Source organism: Salmo salar, chromosome 24 (genome assembly GCF_965601325.2).
Source record: "Salmo salar chromosome 24, fSalSal1, whole genome shotgun sequence".
Taxonomy (NCBI): Eukaryota; Metazoa; Chordata; class Actinopteri; order Salmoniformes; family Salmonidae; genus Salmo; species Salmo salar.
Window position 1 is genome coordinate 15,812,354 of NC_138314.1, and position 19,996 is coordinate 15,832,349.

Here is a 19,996-nt window from a genome sequence, read left to right on the forward strand (position 1 = left end):
TTCTTTTTTGTGAAGAAGGAGGGAGGTCTGCGCCCGTGTATTGACTATCGAGGCCTAAACTAGATCACTGTGAGGTACAGTTACCCGCTACCTCTCATAGCCACAGCGATTGAGTCAATGCACGGGGCGCGCTTCTTCACCAAACTAGATCTCAGGAGCGCTTACAACCTGGTGCGTATCCGGGAGGGAGACGAGTGGAAGACGGCGTTCAGTACTATCTCAGGGCATTATGAGTACCTCGTCAGGCCGTACGGGTAGATGAATGCTCCATCAGTCTTCCAAGCTTTTGTAGACGAGATTTTCAGGGACCTGCACGGGCAGGGTGTAGTGGTGTATATTGATGACATTCTGATATACTCTGCTGCACGCGCTGAGCATGTGTCCCTGGTGTGCAGGGTGCTTGGTCGACTGTTGGAGCATGACCTGTACGTCAAGGCTGAGAAATGCCTGTTCTTCCAGCAGTCCGTCTCCTTCCTAGGGTACTGCATTTCCACCTCCGGGGTGGAGATGGAGAGTGACCGCATTTCAGCTGTGCGTAATTGGCCGACTCCCACTACGGTAAAGAAGGTGCAGTGGTTTCTAGGGTTTGCCATTTACTACCGGAGGTTTATCCGGGGTTTTGGTCAGGTAGCGGCTCCCATTACCTCACTGCTGAAGGGGGGCCCGGTACGTTTGCAGTGGTCGGCTGAGGCGGACAGGGCTTTTGGTCACCTGAGGGCTCTGTTTATCTCGGCTCCCGTGCTGGCCCATCCGGATCCCTCTTTGGCGTTCATAGCGGAGGTGGACGCGTCCGAGGCTGGGATAGGAGCCGTGCTCACTCAGCGCTCGGGCACGCCACCAAAGCTCCGCCCCTGTGCCTTCTTCTCGAGGATGCTCAGCGACACTATGACGTGGGGGACCGGGAGCTGTTGGCTGTCGTCAAGGCTTTGAAGGCGTGGAGACATTGGCTTGAGGGGGCTAAACACCCTTTTCTCATCTGGACTGACCACCGCAATCTGGAGTACATCCGGGCGGCGAGGAGACTGAACCCTCGCCAGGCAAGGTGGGCCATGTTCTTTACCCGTTTTGTTTTCACTCTGTCCTACAGACCAGGTTCCCAGAACGCTAAGGCAGACACACTGTCTCGGATGTATGACACAGAGGAGCGGTCCATGGATCACACTCCCATACTTCCGGCCTCTTGCCTGGTGGCACCGGTGGTGTGGGAGCTGGACGCGGACATCGAGCGGGCGTTACGCACAGAGCCCACTCCTCGTCAGTGTCCAGCTCGGCGCCTGTATGTTCCGTCTACTGTCCGCGACCGTTTGATCGATTGGGCCCACACGTCACCCTCCTCTGGTCACCCTGGCATCGGTCGGACGGTGCGTTGCCTTAGTGGGAAGTACTGGTCAAGGACTTGAGGGTTTATGTTTCCTCCTGCTCGGTGTGCGCCCAGTGCAAGGCTCCCAGGCACCTGCCCAGAGGGAAGTTACAGCCCCTACCCGTTCCACAACGGCCGTGGTCGCACCTGTTGGTGGACTTCCTGACGGATCTTCCTCCCTCACAGGGCAACACCACGATCCTGGTCGTTGTGGATCGGTTTTCTAAGTCCTGCCGTTGCCTCCCTTTGCCCGGTCTCCCTACAGAGACCTACGGTCTGCCTCCCCACTCACGTCTTCCGGCACTACGTGGTGCCTGAGGACATAGTCTCTGATCGGGGTCCCCAGTTCACGTCCAGGGTCTGGAGAGCGTTCATGGAGCGTCTGGGGTCTCGGTCAGCCTCGCCTCAGGTTTTCACCCTGAGAGTAACGGGCAGGTGGAGAGAGTAAACCAGGATGTGGGTAGGTTTCTGCGGTCCTATTGCCAGGACCGGCCGGGGGAGTGGGCGGCGTTCATCCCCTGGGCAGAGATGGCCCAAAACTCACTCCGCCACTCCTCCACTAACCTCTCTCACTTCCAGTGCGTACTGGGGTATCAGCCGGTTCTGGCACCTTGGCATCAGAGCCAGATCGAAGCTCCTGCGGTGGACGAATGGTTTAAGCGCTCAGAGGAGACCTGGGACGCCGCCCATGTGCACCTGCAACGGCCTTGAGGCGGCAGAAGGCGAGCGCCAACCGCCACCGCAGTGAGGCCCCGGTGTTCGTACCGGGGGACCGGGCCTGGCTCTCGACCCGAAACCTGCCCCTCCGCCTGCCCTGCCGGAAGCTGGGTCTGCGGTTTGTGGGGCCATTCAAAGTCCTGAGGAGACTGAATGAGGTATGCTACAGGTTACATCTTCCCCCAGATTACCGTATTAATCCCTCGTTCCATGTGTCTCTCCTCAGGCCGGTGGTGGCTGGTCCAGTCCAGGAGTCTGAGGTGCGGGAGGTTCCTCCGCCCCCTCTGGACATCGAGGGGGCCCCGACGTATGCTGTTTGAGCCATCCTGGACTCGAGGCGTCGGGCGAGGGGCCTTCAGTACCTCGTGGAGTGGGAGAGGTACGGTCCGGAGGAGAGATGCTGGGTGCCGGTGGAGGACGTCTTGGACCCTTCGTTGCTGCGGGAGTTCCACCGTCTCCATCCGGATAGCCCTGCGCCTCGTCCTCCGGGTCATCCCCGAGGTCGGTGTCGGCGCGCAGCTGGAGCCGTGCATCAAGGGGGGGGTACTGTCACGACTTCCACCGAAGTCGGTCCCTCTCCTTGTTCGGGCGGCGTTCGGCGGTCGACGTCACCGGCCTTCTAGCCATCGCCGATCCACTTTTCATTTTCCATTTGTTTTGTCTTTGTCTTACACACCTGGTTTCAATTCCCCAATTACTTGTTCATTATTTAACCCTCTGTTCCCCCATGTTTGTTTGTGAGTAATTGTTTATTGTAAGACGGTCCGTATCTTTGTGCTCACATATTTTTTGCATTTGATTTTGTGTTTTGAGTAAAGTACATTGATTACTCATATCTCCTGTCCTGCGCCTGACTCTCTTCACCAGCTACACACAGGATCTCATTACAACACCTGTATTTTGGGACTTTCTCCCATTCTTCTCTGCAGATCCTTTCAAGCTCTGTCAGGTTGGATGGAGAGCGTTGCTACACAGCTATTTTCAGGTCTCTCCAGAGATGTTCGATCGGGTTCAAGTCCAGGCTCTGGCTGCCACTCAAGGACATTCAGAGACTTGTCCCGAAGCCACTCATGTGTTGTCTTGGCTGTGTGCTTAGGGTCGTTGTCCTGTTGGAAGGTGAACCTTCACCCCAGTCTGAGTTCCTGAGCATTCTGGAGCAGGTTTTCATCAAGGATCTCTCTCTACTTTGTTCAGTTCATCTTTCCCTCGATCCTGACTAGTCTCCTAGTCTCTCAGCCGCTGAAAAACATCTCCACAGCATGATTCTGCCACCACCATGTTTCATCGTAGGGATGGTACTGGCCAGGTGATGAGTGGTGCCTGGTTTCTTTCCAGACGTGAGGCTTGGCATTCAGGCCGAAGAGTTCAATCTTGGTTTCATCAGACCAGAGAATCGTGTTCCTCATCGTCTGAGAGTCCTTTAGGTGCCTTTTGGCAAACTCCAAGTGGGCTGTCATGTGCCTTTTACTGAGGAGTGGCTTCCATCTGACCACTCTACCATAAAGGCCTGATTGGTGGAGTGCTGCAGAGATGGTTGTCCTTCTGGAAGGTTCTCTCATCTCCACAGAGGAACTCTGGAGCTCTGTTAGAGTGACCATCGGGTCTTGGTCACCTTCCTGACCAAGGCCCTTCTTCCTCGATTGCTCAGTTTTGCCGGACGGCCAGCTCTAGGAAGAACCTTGGCGGTTCCTAACTTCTTCCATTTAAGAATGATGGAGGTCAGTGTGTTCTTGGGGACCTTGAATGCTGCAGAAATGTTTTGGTTCCCTTCCCCAGATCTGTGCCTCAAAACGATCCTGTCTTGTAGTTCTATGGACAATTCCTTCGACCTCATGGCTTGGTTTTTGCTCTAACATGCACTGTCAACTGTGGGACCTTATATTACCCCTTTTTCTGCCCAATTTTGATCTGGTCTCATCACTGCAGCTCCCCAACAGGCTCGGGAGGTGAAGGTCGAGTCATGCGTCCTCCGATACATGACCCAGCAAACAGCGCTTCTTAACCTCTCTAGGGTATGTGGGACGAAATCGTCCCACCTACTCAACAGCCAGTGGAATCCCGTGGCGCGATATTCAAATACCTTAGAAATGCTATTACTTCAATTTCTCAAACATATGACTATTTTACACCATTTTAAAGACAAGACTCTCGTTAATCTAACCACACTGTCCGATTTCGAAAAGGCTTTACAACGAAAGCAAAACATTAGATTATGTCAGCAGAGTACCCAGCCAGAAATAATCAGACACCCATTTTTCAAGCTAGCATATAATGTCACATAAACCCAAACCACAGCTAAATGCAGCACTAACCTTTGATGATCTTCATCAGATGACACACCTAGGACATTATGTTATACAATACATGCATGTTTTGTTCAATCAAGTTCATATTTATATCAAAAACCAGCTTTTTACATTAGCATGTGACGTTCAGAACTAGCATACCCACCGCAAACTTCCGGTGAATTTACTCACGATAAACGTTCACAAAAAGCATAACAATTATTTTAAGAATTATAGATACAGAACTCCTTTATGCAATCGCTATGTCCGATTTTAAAATAGCTTTTCGGCAAAAGCACATTTTGCAATATTCTGAGTAGATAGCTCGCCATCACGGGCTAGCTATTTTGACACCCACCAAGTTTGGCACTCACCAAACTCAGATTTACTATAAGAAAAATTGGATTACCTTTGTTGTTCTTCTACTTCAATAACAAATGTTGGTTTGGTTCAAAATAATCCATAGTTATGTTCAAATATCCTCTGTTTTGTTCGTGCGTTCAAGACACTATCCGAAGGGTGACGCATATCGTGACAAAAAAAATCTAAATATTACATTACCGTACTTTGAAGCATGTCAAACGCTGTTTATAATTAATTTTTATGCGATTTTTCTCGTAAAAAAGTGATAATATTCCGTCCGGGAAACCCTGTTTTCGTTCAAAGACTAAAAATCTAAAATGGACTCTTCACGTGCATGCGCGCGCCAGTCTCATTGTTCTCGGATCGACCACTTACCAAATGCGCTACTGTTTTTCAGCCATGGCCTGCAAAGTCATCATTCAACGTTCTGGCGCCCTCTGAGAGCCTATGGGAGCCGTAGGAAGTGTCACGTTACAGCAGAGATCCTCAGTTTTCAATAAAGAGAGTGTAGAAGGCCAAGAAATGGTCAGAGAGGGCACTTCCTGTTTGGAATCTTCTCATGTTTTTGCCTGCCATATGAGTTCTGTTATACTCACAGACACCATTCAAAAAGTTTTAGAAACTTTAGGGTGTTTTCTATCCAAATCAAACAATTATATGCATATTCTAGTTTCTGGGCAGTAGTAATAACCAGATTAAATCGGGTACGTTTTTTATCCGGCCGTGCAAATACTGCCCCCTACCCTAGAGAGGTTAACACCCGCCCGCTTAACCCGGAAGCCAGCCACACCAATGTGTCGGAGGAAACACCGTTCACCTGATGACGAGGTCAGCCTGCAGGTGCCCGGCCCGCCACAAGGAGTCGCTAGAGCGCGATGTGCCAAGTAAAGCCCACACGGCCAAACCCTTCCCTAACCCGGACAACACTAGGTCAATTGTGCACCGCCCTTTGGGACTCCCGATCACGGACGGTTGTGATACAGCCCGGGGTCAAACCCGGGTCTGTAGTGACACCTCTAGCATTTCGATGCAGTGCCTTAGATCGCTGCCCCACTCGGGAGGCCCGCCTTTCCAAATCATGTTTAATCAATTGAATTTACCACAGGATGATCAATGGAAACAGAATGCACAGGAGCTCAATTTCGAGTCTCATAGCAAAGGGTCTGAATACTTATGTAAATAAGATATTTCAGTAAAAAAAAATCATTAGCAAACATTTATAAAAAGCTGTTTTTGCTTTGTCATTATTGGGTATTGTGTGTAGATTTATGAGGGAAAAATGTAATACATTTTATAATAAGGCTGTAAGGTAACAAAATGTGGAAAAAGTAGGGTGGCAGGTAGCCAAGCAGAGCAGGGGTTTACAGCCCCCGGAGGGCCTGAAGGCTCATTCCACCAGAGGTATGGCTACCTCTTGGACACTGTTCAAAGGCATCTCTTAACAAGAGATTTGCGAGGCAGCATGTTGGGCCACCCCAGATACTTTTGAGGTTTTACCGACTGGATCTCACTGCACCTTCATTGGTGCATATTGTCCTCGGTATCGGAGCCTCTGAGGGGTGATGCTGTTGGAGCTACCCTTGCTTCGGAGAACATGTCTGAGTTACGGGAGTTTGCCATATCCCATAAGTGACACATCGAAACAAGTATTAGAAATATAGGGTCTATGAGAATATGAGTGAGATGTGTCACCGCTTTTTCCTGCTCGCAAGAGTACGAAGAAGAGACGCATGCTTGAGAATGACAAGTTGAGGAAAGGAGCTCACCTCATTCGCCACTCAACCTGTCTGTCTCCAACAGACTGTGTGATTTGATTCTTCGCGCTTGTGACCCGCCCTAAGGCATATCCCATAAGTGACATATCTCATTCATATTCTCATAGAACCGGGGTTAAGCAAGTAACCCTACGTTTCCCTGGCTGAGATTGCAGTGGTCTGTAACTCATAAGTAGCCCTGAGCAGGATATATTGGAGAGTTTATCCTCTGTGTCTGTGATACTGCAACTCAGTGGCCTTGTGGTTAGAGTGCCTGACCTCAGATTGGAAGGTTGTGAGTTCAATCCCTGGATGAGTCATACCAAAGGCTGTAAAAATGCTACAGAAACAGGAAATAGGCTCCTGCCCATGCAAGGCTACTTACTGTGACCTGGGTTTTTTTACTCATAAACCACCTCACTACTGATCTCTATCTGATCAGATGTTATACAGGAGCTGGTTTAGACTGGATCCTGTCTAGGACAATTCTACTGAAATAAAATGAGAATACAGAATTCTGGCATATCCTGCATCAGCTATAATGGACATTTAGCATTTCTAGAGTGATATATGAAAAGAGAATACAAATGTGGATTCAGCAATGGGTTTTAAATTATGTTGATGAGGGATGGCATGTAGTGCTAGTACACTGTACTGAATGTACTCACTAACCTGCTGTATCTGTATAGTAGCACTTGAGTTGGGTATTTGACTGCAACTGCTACTAGTAGTTTAGTACTCTGAGACAGTACATGGCCTCTGTAGTTTGAAGTGAGGAAGAGGTCAGAGAGGGCTAGAGAGCTCAGGAGGAGTTCTATTCTTGCAACGAGCCAGGGGACAACCAATTGTTCAGCCCTCTCCCCTTTTCTCTCCCCCGTCCACTGTTCTCACGGAAGGCAGTTTGGCCATGCAGCTGCCATATTTCACCCAGGCCACGGCCTGTGGTGCTGTCACAGCTTTCCCGTCATTGTCTCGCTCCTGTCGACTCCCCCATGAATCCTCAGTCCTCTCAGCCCTGCTGCTACTGTGTGAACTAGCTCGACTACAGCTCCACAGGGATCCTGGGGGGGGTCTTAACTTTTCTTGGCGCCGTTGTTTGAACTGCTGTCACCATGAAAATGTTTAAGATTAACAGCATACATATTTAATCCAAAGATGGTAGAAATGGCTTATTTGATGGATATTACTTACCAAGCCAAGCAGACTTCCGTCATCATGAAGTGCTTTGAGAGACTAGTCAAGGACCATATCACCTCCACCCTACCTGTTACCCTAGACCCACTCCAATTTGCTTACCGACCCAATAGGTCCACAGACGACGTAATCGCCATCACACTGCACACTGCCCTAACCCATCTGGACAAGAGGAATACCTATGTAAGAATGCTGTTCATCGATTACAGCTCAGCATTTAACACCATAGTACCCTCCAAACTCGTCATTAAGCTCGAGACCCTGGGTCTCGAACCCGCCCTGTGCAACTGGGTCCTGGACTTCCTGACGGGCCGCCCCCAGGTGGTGAGGGTAGGTAACAACATCTTCACCCCGCTGATCCTCAACACTGGGTCCCCACAAGGGTGCGTTCTCAGCCCTCTTCTGTACTCCCTGTTCACCCACGACTGCGTGGCCATGCACGCATCCAACTCAATCATCAAGTTTGCAGACGACACTACAGTGGTAGGCTTGATTACCAACAACGACGAGACGGCCTACAGGGAGGAGGTGAGGGCCCTCGGAGTGTGGTGTCAGGAAAATAACCTCACACTCAATGTCAACATAACAAAAGAGATGATCGTGGACTTCAGGAAACAGCAGAGAGAGCAGCCCCCAATCTACATTGACGGGACAGTAGTGGAGAGGGTGGAGAGTTTTAAATTGCTCGGCATACACATCACGGACAAACTGAAATGGTCCACCCACACAGACAGCGTGGTGAAGAAGGCGCAGCAGCGCCTCTTCAACCTCAGAAGCTGAAGAAATTCGGCTTGTCACCAAAAACACTCACAAACTTTTACAGATGCACAATCGAGAGCATCCTGTCGGGCTGTATCACTGCCTGGTACGGCAACTGCTCCGCCCATAACCGGAAGGCTCTCCAGAGGGTAGTGAGGTCTGCACAACGCATCACCGGGTGCAAACTACCTGCCCTCCAGGACACCTACACCACCCGATGTCACAGGAAGGCCAAAAAGATCATCAAGGACAGCAACCACCCGAGCCACTGCCTGTTCACCCCGCTAACATCCAGAAGGCGAGGTCCGTACAGGTGCATCAAAGCTGGAACCGAGAGACTGAAAAACAGCTTCTATCTCAAGGCCATCAGACTGTTAAACAGCCATCACTAACATTGAGTGGCTGCTGCCAACATACTGACTCAACTCAAGCCACTTTAATAATGGGAAAATTGATGTAATCAATTTATCACTTGCCACTTTATATTATTTATATTAGATAATGTTTACCTAACCTACATTATTCATCTCATATGTATATACTGTACACCATACCATCTAAACAGGCCTATAGGCCCGCTTCAAACACGGGAAATCACGCAGCTTATTAGTTCAGCAACACGTTGCAATATGGCACTTCTGTGGATCAAATTTGACTCACCCAAGTATTCAATTAAGTAATCCCGGCCTACCATAAACATGTACGTCCAATACGTACAGTTCCATTTACAACCAGGAAAAGTAATAGGCTACCAAGTGCCTACATTCTATTTCTGTGGTTATTTATTTCGATGATGATACTGATATGTAGCTATACCCAGGGGCGACATTTGGGTTCTTGCATTGTAATTATATTGAATTATGTTTATATCACGCTATAGCACAATAAACGTACAAGCTTTACAACCGTGATGTGCAGAACGGCATCTTGGAACGCACAACTTGTCGATTCTTGTCACGGATGGCTATTGCAGCAGACGACCACACCGGGTTCCACTGCTTTCAGCTAGGAACAAGAAGAAGCAGTTCCAGGGGGCACGCGATCACCAACACTGGACAGTTGAGGAGTAGAAGAACATCGCCTGGAACATGTGCAGTCCCCAGACCTCAACCCAATAGAGCATCTTTGGGATGAGATGGAAGGGACTGTTCCAACATCCCAGTGGAACATTTCCGACACCTTGTAAAATGCCCTGAAGAATTCAGGCAGTTGTGGAAGAACATCGGGGGTCTGATTCGGTACTAGATGGGTGTACCTATCTAGTACCGGAGTAATACAGAGTAGCTCAAAACATTACTAATCACAAATTGCTCAATGGATCATGATCATTTTCTAGTAAGAAAGTGGGGGTGCAGCTGCTCCGTTTGCTCCATTGATCAGGCACCTATGCTGGTAGATTAACATAGAAATGTACCTCATTCTCGAGGCTCATACAGTTACAGTGGAGTACAGTTAGCTAGTCAGCGAGCTGCTAAGGTATAGCTAGCCAGTCAGTCCTACACATACACTGTAGTTGGCTTAGCCTAGCATTAGCCTCAATGATCTGGATAGTAGCATTCAGTGGTGGAGTTAGCCAAAGACCTTGTATTGCCTCCTCAAGTCCTGCACTGTTTCTCTTTAATCCTCTAAGCTTCTAATGGGTATTTTCCAACACAAAAATACTCGGTGAACAGTGATGATGACCTCATCCTTACTCAGCCCTCTCTGCTGTGTATGTCTGTGTCTGTGTGGTCGTTGCCCAGTCCCTTTCCTCCCTAGGACGCAGGTGTATTTATTTTTCTGCCCTGTGGTAGTAATTGTGTCAGGGCATGCCTGCGCTTCTGCAGAATTTAAAACAATAAATATAAGTTTCCCTCCATGGAGAGAAAATGACTTCAACACACAAATACCTCTTCAGGAGTGGATTAGGAACAGGCCTTTTACAGTGAGATAACAGGATGAAGGAAAAGGGAAACCGCACACTGCTCTTGATAGTATCACTGATATTTAATAAGCTTACGTATCGGCCTAACGGCCTTCGTCAGAGCTTTTGTGAATTTTCTGAAAACAGCACCTCTATGTAGACCTAGCCCCACCCACATCCGTTCCACGCATGGAAAGGGGTTGGAGGCAAAGGAAAATAAATGAATAAGTGCTACCAAACATAACAATATGCATTTCACAAATATTACAAAAGTGTATAAATAAGACGCATTGAACACGTCCATAAAACCACAATGAGGACATAGCAAGTTTTCATTAATCATTGGGTACATCATACGAAAAACATCAGAGTAATCTTAAATAGGCACATCATTCATGTTCAAATTCACAACATAACATACATAGGCATTTCATCATTAAGTCCTTTGGGAAATAATGTCTGGGGGTGAAAATCCCAAAACATTCTCTTTTGCTCAGAGTATTATTAATATCACCTCCCCTGTCTGATAACTTGACTTTCTCTATGCCACAAAATCTAAAGGTAGAAATGTCATGTTTTAAGTCATTAAAATGTACTGCGACTGGATAATCCCTGTCGTTTCGCCTGATTGAACTTTTATGTTCACTAATTCTCTGTTTGAGAGAGTGGGAGGTCTTACCGACATAGCAGAGCCCACATGGACATTTAATAATGTTAATAACATGGGTGGTGGTACACGTGATGATATCATTTATTTGAAACCGTTTTCCTGTGTGGGGGTGGCAGAAATATTCACACTTCATCATATTGTTGCACTGTGCACATCCTCTGCATTTATAGCTACCATTTGGTAGAGGGCGTAAAAGAGCCTGTCTGATTTTCTTTCGTGGCTGGCAGTTGGCATGAACCAATTTATCGCGTAAATTGCGACCTCTCCTATACACAATAAGTGGTGGATTTTTAAATTCAGCCGGCAAAACTGGGTCCGATGATAAAATATGCCAGTGTTTCTTGACCACACCTCCCACTTTTCGCGAATTCAAAGTACATGTGGTTGTGAACATTATGGAGTGTTCTTTTGCTTTAGTGGGTCTTTTTTGTAACAATTCATCTCGTGTTTTTCCCAATGCCAAATTAAGAGCTTCATCCACACATTGTTGCGAATAGCCTCTTCTTAGAAACCCAATGCGCATCTCCGCTGCTTTTTCTGCATAATCATCGGTGGAGTGGCATATACGGCGCAGTCTGAAAAATTGGCTTCTTGGAAGTCCTCTTTTTAATGTCTCAGGGTGGAAGCTGTCCCCCTGTAATAGAGTATTTCTGTCCGTTTCTTTTCTATATAGAGTTGTAAACAGGGTTCCATTTGATTTCTCAATCCACATATCGAGGTAATGAACACGTTTCGTGTTTCACTCAATAGTGAGTTTGAGATTGGGGTCAATGTCATTGAGTAGTGCCATAAAATCTGACAGCTCTTGTTCAGTTCCTTCCCATATGCAAAAAAATGTCGTCAATATATCGATAAAACTTCAAGATTTTATTCAAAAATGGGTTTTCGTTTTCATTTTTGACAAAACGTTCTTCAAATAGACCCACATAAAGGTTAGCATAGCTCGGAGCGAATGTGGAGCCCATCGATGTTCCATTCGTTTGGAGGTAGTATTCATCATCAAACCTAAAATAGTTATACTTCAAAACATATTCTGCCAGCTCTAGAATAAAGTTTGTTGGTGGATATTCATTAGTATCTCTGTCTCCCAAATAGTGTGCTAGTGCTTCCACATGGGGAATGCTGGTTTTTAGACTCTCGACATCTAATGTGACCAGAATACAGTCTTCTTTTAAACCCGTTATTGGTGAGATCTTGTTTATGAAGTCTATAGAGTCTTTTACATATGATGGCAATGCTTGCACATGAGTTTTAATAAAAGCTTCTATAAAGTTCGACAATGGCTCCAGCATTGAGCCTATTCCTGCAACCACTGGTCTGCCTGGATAATTGCCTTGTTGTGTTTTAGGTTTGTGTAATTTCGGTAAAATATACAGGCATGGACGTATGGCACATTTACAGCAAAGATATTCATATTCAGGTTTTGAGATAAGGTGGTTTAATAGGGCTTGTTCCAGATTAGAGCATATATCCCCTGGGAACACCTGTATGGGATCAACACTCAGTTTTCTATAGAAACGTTCATTACTGAGTTGTCTCTGAATTTCTTCTTTATATTTTTCATAGTCTAAAACAACCACAGCACCCCCCTTTGTCTGCAGGTTTAATAACCAAAGATGAATCTTTCATTAATTCAATAAGTGCCTGTTCTTCTGTTCTAGTGAGATTTTTCTGAATGTGGTTTGTTTGTCTCGTATACACTGACATGGCTTCTTGTTCGACTAACCTACAATAGGTATTAATCGAGGAGTTGTTAACCATGGGACAGAATTTGCTTTTGGGCTTAAAGTGGGTACCAGTTCGTTGATGTGTTTCTTGGCCCGAAACAGTGTTTTGGTGAGATAACAGCCAGTTTCCTTGCATTTGTAACATCTTACGGTCACCGTCTGAAGTGGCCTGTCCAACACCCCTTCTAAAGAAAGACATATAATCTATTTATTAGTTTAAGAGACTAATAATATAAGTAATGATATTACTTTAATAGTTTCTTCTTTGATTTTAAAACATTTATGTTCAACCTCTTTTGAAACTGTGAAACTGCACTGTGACAACCAGAACCAGACAGAGGTATTTTCATTAGCTCCTTTCAAACTCTTAAACTGACATGTTCCTTGGTGATTATAGCATATATATAAAGTACATTACTACATGGCTTAATTAATACTGTGTGTATTGTACTCTCCTTCACTCTCTGTGATCATAGGTTGAGGTGGGTGGTCTGTGGATCAGTCGAGAAGGGGGGAAGGCGGTGTACTTTCATTCGTTGCTTTTTTTAATATTAAGCGTTAATCCCACCAGTTACCTTGGTAACTGTCTGCCCCCCACCCCTCCACTCCCATGCCCCCTGGCTGGGCAGACCCACCAGGGCCTGTCCAGTCTGCCTGGTACAGTAATTACAGGAAGGACCTCTGCTCTAATGGTCCACTGACTAGGTCAGGAATGCCGATTTGATGTCTTTGTTTAAGTGCTCTTTCAGAACGAGTCACTCGTTGCTTCACCTCTTTCATTTCTAATCTGAAAGAAATAAGAAAGCTACTTTGTTTTCCAAGGCAGAGCTGTGAGGAGCTCTGTTAGCCTGGGCACCTGTACACCTGTATGCTACAGTACATTACTGTCTGGGCAGCTAGAGTATGGTGCAGGCATCAGGAAGTCTGAATGAGGATGCATCCCAGATGGCATCCTATTGCTATATAGTGCAATACTTTTGACCAGAGCCCGATGTCTGAGTCTATGATTCCTACAGGATTAGCTGGAGCTTCTTAGGCCCAGGGGTAAGGGTCCATGGGGGCTATAGATGAAGCAGGGACATGGAGTCAGAGAGGCTAGTTGTGTAATGTTGAAAGGGTGGGGCACCCTCTCCCTGGCCATCTCGCTCCACCACTCCTCTCCACACACACACACACACACACACACACACACACACACACACACACACACACACACACACACACACACACTCTCTCCTGCTGTCCATCTGACGACAGATTATTTCAGCCCAAGAGCTGAGGCTGCAGAGAGAGAGGTGTGTGTGTGTGTGTGTAGGGAGTGGCGTTGGGGTCTAACACCCTCAGTCTGCTCCCCTCAGAGTGAGTATTGTTGGGGCTCTGTCACACCCGCTGACTCCATGGGTGTAGCAGGAGGGTTAGTCTCAAGACATTTCCTGGAAAGACTAAATCATTTTGGATATTAAGTTAACAAATTCAGTTTTGAATGAAAGTTGTTTTTGAGTGAGGGACCTAGTGGAATCTAACAAGGAGTCAGCGTTTTGTCCACCCACTGACTCCCACGTTAGATGTGTAATGTGTGTGAGCCCAGTCAGTAAGAGCATGTGTGTGAGCCCAGTCAGTGGTAAAACAAAACAATAATCCATTTGTTGTTATTATTCATCTGTTATTATTATGTTGTTGTCAACTTCATTGTGTATTGGATAGCTTTTTTACAGTGGCTCCAGAGGCTTTGGTCTGTAATGTTACATAAAGCTTATATCAAGGCTTTCCCAGCATAGACTTGGTGAGCTCTCTGGGCTCCCAATGCCTTGCCCTCCTCGCCCCGGGTCGATAACATGCCATTCGATTGTTTTTCTCATTGAGCTTTTCGCTTTGCATTGTTGATTTCATTAGACTTTGCTTCAGTGTATATTTTCACTTCCAAGTATTGTTCCCTGGTGGACTAGTTGTTTAGTGGGGACAAACAGTCCACAATGACAGACCTGAACAGGCTGTTTCTGCTGAGTCAGACCAGGAGCAGTGCCAGGTGGACAGACAGGGGTTGTGGTCTGTAACTGATTACACAGGATAACTCCCAAATGGTACCCTATGCCCTTTATAGTGCACTACTTTTGACCAGAGCCCAGAGGGAATAGGGTGCCATAATGGTAACTGCCATAGAGTTTGGGACTGTTTAGCTACAAACACTTATGGTCTGTGGCCATTTGTACTCGTGCTGTAGCTAGGTGTAATGTGTTGGAGTAACACTTAACCCAGCTGTGTGTTTGTGGCTGTTTTTCAACTGGTTTGTGTCTATGATAGTCATACTCCGTTGTGGGTGTTTTCATACTGGGTTTACTTCGAGGTTATGTTTATGAGTAAACCATATGAAAATATTATTGCATTGTGTTATTCGCTGGTGTAACCCCTTGTAATAAGGGGTTTGTAGTGAGAAACAGGCGTATTGCTTCTGTTAGTGTGGTTGGAGGCTTACTTGACCTAAATGACTCAATGTTCCCTCTGTCCCTATATTAAAAATAGAAGACTGCTATATTGGACGTGATGCTAAAGGAACTAAAGTATTTTGTATTGTATTATTGCATATAGGGCTCTGGTCAGAAGTAGTGCACTATATAGGGAATAGGATGCCATTTGGGACACAAGCATTGTTTTTAAACTTCTCATATCCACTGCCTCCATAATACCCCATAAAGTAAGAATGTCTCTCCCCACCCTTATCGTTTATTACCCCCAAGGGGAATTTTTCCATCTCCTCCGCCTCCACTAGCCTTCACTAACACACAGTCATTAGATAACACATATCAAAACAAATTAAGCCTTCAAATCAGAGGCTCACACTTTTCTAATTAATACTGAGGAAGAGCCCTTTGTGCCATTGTTACCAGAGACCTGACCTGCCAACTCAAACACAGAGACAGAGAGAGAGAGAGACTGACTGTGAGAGAGAGACAGACTGAGACGGTGTGAGAGACAGAGAGACAGAGAGAGACAGAGAGAGACAGAGAGAGACAGAGAGAGAGACAGAGAGAGAGACTGAGAGAGAGACAGAGAGAGACTGTGAGAGTGTGAGACAGAGAGACTGTGAGACAGAGAGAAAGACTGAGAGACAGAGAGACTGAGAGACTAAGAGAGAGAGAGAGACAGAGAGAGAGACAGAGAGAGAGACTGAGAGAGAGACAGAGAGAGACAGAGAGAGACAGAGACTGAGAGAGAGACTAAGCGAGACTAAGAGAGAGACTGAGAGAGAGAGACAGAGAGAGAGAGAGACTGAGAGAGAGACTGAGAGACTGAGACAGAGAGAGAGAGACTGAGAGAGACTGTGAGAGTGTGAGACAGAGAGATAGACAGAGAGACTGAGAGACAGAGAGAGAGAGACAGAGACTGAGAGAGAGAGAGAGAGAGAGAGACACAGAGAGAGAGACACAGAGAGAGAGACAGAGAGAGAGAGACAGAGAGAGAGAGACAGAGAGAGAGAGACAGAGAGAGGGAGACAGAGAGAGGGAGACAGAGAGAGGGAGACAGAGAGAGAGAGACAGAGAGAGAGACTGAGAGAGAGAGACAGAGAGAGACAGAGACTGAGAGAGAGACTGAGAGAGAGACTGAGAGAGAGACTGAGAGAGAGAGAGACAGAGAGAGAGAGACTGAGAGAGAGACTAAGAGAGACTAAGAGAGAGACTGAGAGAGAGACAGAGAGAGAGAGACTGAGAGAGAGACTAAGAGAGACTAAGAGAGAGACTGAGAGACAGAGAGAGACTAAGAGAGAGAGACGGAGAGAGAGAGACGGAGAGAGAGAGACGGAGAGAGAGAGACGGAGAGAGAGAGACAGAGAGACAGAGAGAGACAGAGAGAGACAGAGAGAGACAGAGAGAGACAGAGACTAAGAGAGAGACTGAGAGAGAGAGACTGAGAGAGAGACTGTGAGAGACTGAGACAGAGAGAGAGAGACTGAGAGAGACTGTGAGAGTGTGAGACAGAGAGAGAGACAGAGAGACTGAGAGACAGAGAGAGAGAGAGAGACTGAGAGACTAAGAGAGGGAGAGAGAGACAGAGAGAGAGAGACAGAGAGAGACAGAGAGAGAGACAGAGAGAGAGAGACAGAGAGAGAGAGACAGAGAGAGAGACAGAGAGAGAGACTGAGAGAGAGAGACAGAGAGAGACAGAGACTGAGAGAGAGACAGAGAGAGAGACAGAGAGAGAGAGACAGAGAGAGAGAGACAGAGAGAGAGAGACTGAGAGTGAGAGACTGAGAGAGAGAGACTGAGAGAGAGACTAAGAGAGACTAAGAGAGAGACTGAGAGAGAGAGAGAGACTAAGAGAGAGAGACGGAGAGAGAGAGACGGAGAGAGAGAGACGGAGAGAGAGAGACGGAGAGAGAGAGACGGAGAGAGAGAGACGGAGAGAGAGAGACTGAGAGAGAGAGACTGAGAGAGAGAGACTGAGAGAGAGAGACAGACGGAGAGAGAGAGACGGAGAGAGAGAGACGGAGAGAGAGAGACGGAGAGAGAGAGACGGAGAGAGAGAGACGGAGAGAGAGAGACGGAGAGAGACTAAGAGAGAGAGACTAAGAGAGAGAGACTAAGAGGGAGAGAGAGAGAGACTAAGAGAGAGAGACTAAGAGAGAGAGGCGGAGGGTCCAAAAATGTTCCCCCGTATTTCCTTTCTCTCTTTCCAATTACAGCACAGAACTGTAATCAGCAGGCTAGCTAGACAGTAAGGAGAGAGGCTGGTGTAAGAGCATGGTCAAAGTTTGTGTCACTGGCCTACACACAAAATATCCCATGATGTCAAAGTGGAAATATGTTTTTAGGAATTTTATAAATTCATTAAAAATGAAAAGCTGAAATGTCTTTAGTAAAGAAGTATTCAATCCTGTTATGGCAAGCCATAATAAGTTCAGGAGTACACATTTGCTAAAGAAGTCACATAATAAGTTGCATGGACTGACTGTGTGCAATAATAGTGTTTAACATTCTTTTTTTATCACTATCTGTACCCCACGCATACAATTATCTGTAAGGTCCCTCAGACAAGCAATGAATTTCAAACACAGATTCAACCACAAAAATGAAAAGAAGGAAGGCTGTACAGAATACAGATATTCCAAAACATGCATCCTGTTTGCAATAATTCTCTAAGTAAAGTAAATAAGTAATAAGTAAAACTGCAAGAAATGTGGCAAAGAAATGTACTTTATGTCCTGAATACAAAGCGTTACATTTGGGGCAAATCCAACACAATGTGTCACTGAGTACCACTCTTCATGTTTTCAAGCATGGTGGTGGCTGCATCATGTTATGTGTATGCGTGTCATTGGCAAGGTCTAGGGAGTTTATTGGGATAAAAATAAATGGAAATGGGATATACACTGGAGTTGTTACCAAGAAGTTGTTACCAAGATGACATTGATTGTTTCTGAGTGGCCTAATTACAGTTTTGACTTATATCGGCTTGAAAATCTATGGCAAGACTTGAAAATGGCTGACTAGCAATGATCAACAACCAACTTGACAGAGCTTGGAACATTTTTAAAAATAATAATGTACAATCCAGGTGTGCAAAGCTCTCAGAGACTTACCCAGAAAGACTCACAGCTGTAACCGCTGCCAAATGTGATTCTAACAAGAATTGACTCGGTGGTGTGAATTCTTACGTAAATGAGATATTTTTTTATTTCATTTTCAATATATTTGCTAAAATGTCTAAAAAATATGTTTTCACTTTGTCATTATGGGGTACTGTGTGTAGATGGATGAGAAAATATTGAATCAATTTTGAATTCATGCTGTAACACAACAAAATGTGGAATAAGTCAAGGGGTATGAATGCTTTTGAAGGCACTGTTACATATATTTATTTTTTATTGTTGGACATGAAAGACTGTAAAAACACCAGCAAATCAGCTCCAAGTGATTTTATTTGAGGAAATCTGTTCCAAAGTATTCCCACACATAATAGAGAGAGATAGACAAAACATGAGGAACACCTTCCTAATATTGAGTTGCACCCCCTTTTGCCCTCAGAACTGCCTCAATTAGTCAGGGCATGGCTTGAAAGCATTCCAAAGGGATGCTGGCCTATGTTGACTCCAATGCTTCCCACAGTTGTCAAGTTGGCTGGATGTCCTTTGGGTGGTGGACCATTCTTGATACACCGGAAACTGTTGAGCATGAAAATCCCAGCAGCGTTGCAGTTCAAACCAGTGCGCCTGGCACATACCACCACAGCCCGTTCAAAGGCACTTAAATATTTTGTCTTGCCCATTCACCCTCTGAATGGCACAGATACACAATCCATAGCTCAACTGTCTCAAGGCTTAAAAAATCCTTATTTAACCTGTCTCCTCCCCTTCATCTATACTGATTTAAAGTGGATTTAACAGGTGACATCAATAAGGGATCATAGCATTCATCTGGATTCGCCTGGTCAGTCTATCTCATGGAAAGAGCTAATGTTTTGTACCCTCAGTTTATGTGATCGTATACAAATGTAAGTAAGGTTTGAAATTGTAACGTTTTAGTCAACTGTTATTTCTGTTTGGGCTTCTTGCAGTCATTTTGCGTCTACAAATTATTTGTAATTATGTTCCGGACCCCTGACGATCTGCTCAAGATAAAATCGGCCTGCGACTGAATCTAGTTGATGATCCCTGCTTTAAAGTGTTAAGATATATAAATAGGATAAAAACTAGAATTGACATGGCATCGGTTGTGTGTGCTATATTTGTCTAATTTAGACGTATTTAGACCAGGCAGTGGTATGAACACCTCATCACTGCTGAAGCTAGTGTTTACAGTTGTGGTTTGTTAAGTCAGGCTGCTGTAAATAGATGGTAGTGTAAATTCCAGGTAAATAGTTATTAAGTTAAGCAGGTTGGGAAACATGTCCAAACACCTGTTGAGTGGTTGGATTCCATGACTTAACATTCTGTTTTTAGGTGAATTCCTAACTCCAGCCCTCTCGTAAATCTCCCACTGATATCACTTCTCATCCTTGTGTTATGATAGTTAGTTGTTGAGTGTATTGTTTGTCGTATCTGTGGTTTTGCAGGAGGCTACTTCTGTATCCCTCCCATCTCTGATACATTCAAAAATATGTTTTTCTGCATGTTTCTTCATTTTCCTCATAGCTGTGGATTTACATAACCAGGTTTGTTTGTTACTTTTTTCCTGCTGTTGTGTCTAATCCTTTTTTTTACCCCTCTGTGTCATGTTCCTCAAAACTCCCAGTCCTATCCCACCAAACTGATACTTGTCCGTTCTGTGTG

The 19,996-nt window shown here is 45.8% G+C and overlaps 1 protein-coding gene across 1 annotated transcript in view; it reads left to right on the forward strand.

Moving 5' to 3' along the window:
- Window positions 1–19,996, forward strand: part of LOC106585049 (septin-2) — a 53,471-nt gene that overhangs the window by 20,219 nt on the left and 13,256 nt on the right. The gene's annotated exons all lie outside the window — the stretch shown is intronic.